We start from the raw sequence: 3493 nt of genomic DNA, 5'->3' as shown, positions 1-3493 counted from the left end.
ATATATGGTGCTCCATGTGGTAGTGATATAGATAAGGTTTTTTGTATGAATAACAATATACCATAACTAAAGAGTATGATGAAAAATTAATTATAGATACTGAAACAATGGTGCAAAAGTTATTAGATTTACAAGCTTATGAATTTAAAAGTTTTTATAAACTTAAAATTGGAATTTATCTAGACAAAGAGTTTGGGGTTGTCCAATACCAGTAGCATTTTGTAAAGATTGTGGACCATTTATTTATGATGATATGAAAATAGATCAACAAAGACTTAGTGCAAATAGTTATCAAGAGTTAATTAAAATGAATATTAGTGTTAATTGTAATATTTGTAATTCTATGTCCAATATTGATAATGATTCTTTAGATACTTTTGTTTGTTCTAGTTGGTATTATATGAGTTATTCAAATGAAGATATTAGTAAATTTAATTTTGCAGATATAAATAATATTTTGCCAGTTAAATATTATATTGGAGGTATAGAACATGCAAACCTTCATTTACTTTATTCTAGAGCAATTATATGCGCTTTATCACAAATATATAACTATAAATTTATTGAGCCATTTGAAACTCTTCTAATCAAGGAATAATATTATCTCAATCATATTCTGTGAATGGTAAATATATAGATAAATCTGATATTAGTCATTATAGTGATAGTCAATTAAAAACATCTATTGAAAAAATGAGTAAATCAAAATTTAATTCAATTACAATTTCTGAATTATTAAATGAATATAGTGTTTCATCTGCAAGATTAGCAATAGCTTCTAATTTTCCTATGCAAGCAAGTTTTGTTTGGGATAATCAAATTATTATGAATTGTGAAAGATTTATTAGTAGATTATGTAATTTCTTAGATTTGTATGAAAAATCTATTATAGATAAAAGTCAAATAGATGAATTTATAGATAAAAAAGATATGATTTCAAAAGAATTTTTAGATTATATTAAGCTAATGGAAGAATTTAAATTTAATGTAGCAATTTCAAAAATTTATTTAGCATTTTCAATAATTAAAAAGTTTAATAAATCTATTAATTCAGAAATTACAAAATTTTTATTCATGATAAAACCATTTATGCCATATATTTCAGATAAATATTTTCATAATATCTTTAAAATTAATTATGAAGTCTAAGTATATAATTGCTAAGTGTCATCTTCCTTTATTTCAATTTATTGCTACTCAAATATTTAAGTGTAAATTTTTTATTTGGTGAAAATCATGAAGATATAAATAATTTTAAATTTTTTGATGTATTGGATAAAAAAATATATTTTATTGTTGAAAAAGAAAAGTGTACTAATATAGACAATATTTTTAATAATGTAGTAATTTTAGAAAACACTGATCAAATTACTAGTGATTTGAATGCTTTTATATATGAATTTTTATATGAATTAAAGTTATGTAATGATAATTTAGAATTATTGTTTTCAAATATTTGTAAAAGCAATTCAAATTAAGACACCAGAATTAATGTTGACTAATTTTTTTTATTGTTCTTATTTAATAGTGAAAAATTTATAGAATCAAAAAATAAAATATCAGAATCAACAAAATATTATTCTAATAATTTAAGTGTTTTTGGTAGATTAAAGATAGAACTAATAAGTCTTTTTATAGCTATTTTTATAGTTTAATGAGAAATGATTTTTTAATGTGAGCAGTTATGGTAAATGATTTTTTTTCATTGAATGATTTTAGTAATAAATTTATTTTTTTATAAAATTTTTATTAAATTTATTAAAAAACAATAAAAAGTTATAATATAATTAATTTATTATGAGTGTGTAGCTCAGTGGTAGAGCGCTACATCGACACTGTAGAGGACGTTGGTTCAATTCCTACTACACTCATTTACAATGGTAATAATTGTGAATGTGATTTTAATTTTATAAATAATTCATATAATATTTGCGTATCTAATAAAGCAGAATGTTTTTCTTGATCTCTTTTTCTTAATTAAATGAGGAGCAATATTTAATTGCTTACATATGTTATTTAGTGAATAACTTGATAAATTATCATAATATATTTTCGTTAATACTTTTGTATCAATAGTTTTAGATTTAGGAAAAATTGTTAAAAATTTTTCTTTTAGTTCTTCAGATGCACGCTTCATTGAAAATGTTATCATTCCATAATCGAATGCAACATTATGTCCAACAAGTTTTAAATTCATATTCTTCATGATATTCATTTATAAGATTTATAACTTCACACATTATTTCATAATTGCTTTTTGCAGCTTGTACTTTTTCTTTTTGTATATGAACAATATGTGATAACTCTTTTTGAGTTTTTTCTATTAGATGATCACTTATCTTTATAAGAGAAGAATATTCTTTTATCATATTTTTTACCATCTGTAACTATTATTGCAATATCAAATATATAATCATTTATACAATCAGTGCCTGTAGATTCTACATCAACAAGCAAATATAATCTTTTTTTTAGTTTGATTCCCAAACATTTTAGTTTATTTTATTTATTTTAATTAGTTATTTTTTACTCTTCTTTTAGCTTCATTAGATGCTATATTAAGAATATTAATTATATCATTAATTCCTCTTTTTGATCCTATAATTGTTACTTTTCCATCTCCAATTTCTATTTTAGCATTATGATATTTTTGTAGATTATTTAGTGAAATATTTTTCAATATATATCTAATGCTTACTGTATCTAAATCAATTGTTTTTTAAATATGAAAGATCATTATGTGGTTGAAATTGTTGATATTTTATTGGATCTTTAATTTGATCTATATATTTTTGTATTTTGTTATGCGCTAAATTAATCATTTGCTTGAATAATTCAATATTAATCACAGTATTTTTGAGTCAATTTGTATATATACAATATTTTTAAATTCATCCATTATAATTTTTGCATCAAAATTACTTAGTTCATCTTCAAGTCCTGATATATCAGTTATTAATATATTTTCATTATTTTCATTAGTAATGCATCCAATACCAATACCAGCAATTAAGTTTGTTTCTACTCCAATTGATTTTATTGCAATAGCTGCACTCATTGAACCAGCAATTGATGTGGATCCATCTGATGATAATACGTCAGTTACAATTCTAATTGAATTACTTTGTAATATCTTTTTATTTATTACTGTATTTGCACTATTTTCAATTATATAACCATGACCTAATTCTCTTCTTTTAATAATATTAGCTTTTGTAGCTTCACCATTAGAAAATCCATAAAAGTTATAATGTGCATATAATTTTCTACAATGTAAATCTTCTTCGTATATATCTTCATCAAATTTTCCAATTGTAACAGTTGTTAAAACTTGTGTATTACCTCTTGAAAATAAAATACTTCCATGAGCATTATTAAGGGGAGTTAAATGATAGCTGATATCTCTAAGATCTTCAAATTCTCTTTTAGTCAATTCTTTGTTTTGTTTCAAAATAATATTTTGTAATGCAATTACTAATAATGTGTGAAGTAG

The 3493-nt window shown here is 22.1% G+C and overlaps 1 non-coding gene across 1 annotated transcript; it reads left to right on the top strand.

Moving 5' to 3' along the window:
• Window positions 1-1799: 1799 nt before the first annotated feature.
• Window positions 1800-1871, top strand: trnav-gac (transfer RNA valine (anticodon GAC)). Its single transcript has one exon. It is a non-coding gene; the product is annotated as a tRNA-Val (tRNA).
• The last annotated feature ends 1622 nt before the right edge of the window (window positions 1872-3493 follow it).

This window comes from Syngnathus leptorhynchus, unplaced genomic scaffold (assembly GCF_054491065.1).
Source record: "Syngnathus leptorhynchus isolate UIUO unplaced genomic scaffold, UIUO_Slep HiC_scaffold_565, whole genome shotgun sequence".
Classification (NCBI taxonomy): Eukaryota; Metazoa; Chordata; class Actinopteri; order Syngnathiformes; family Syngnathidae; genus Syngnathus; species Syngnathus leptorhynchus.
The sequence above is the reverse complement of the archived record's forward strand: the minus strand, read 5'-3'. Positions and strand labels throughout refer to the sequence as shown.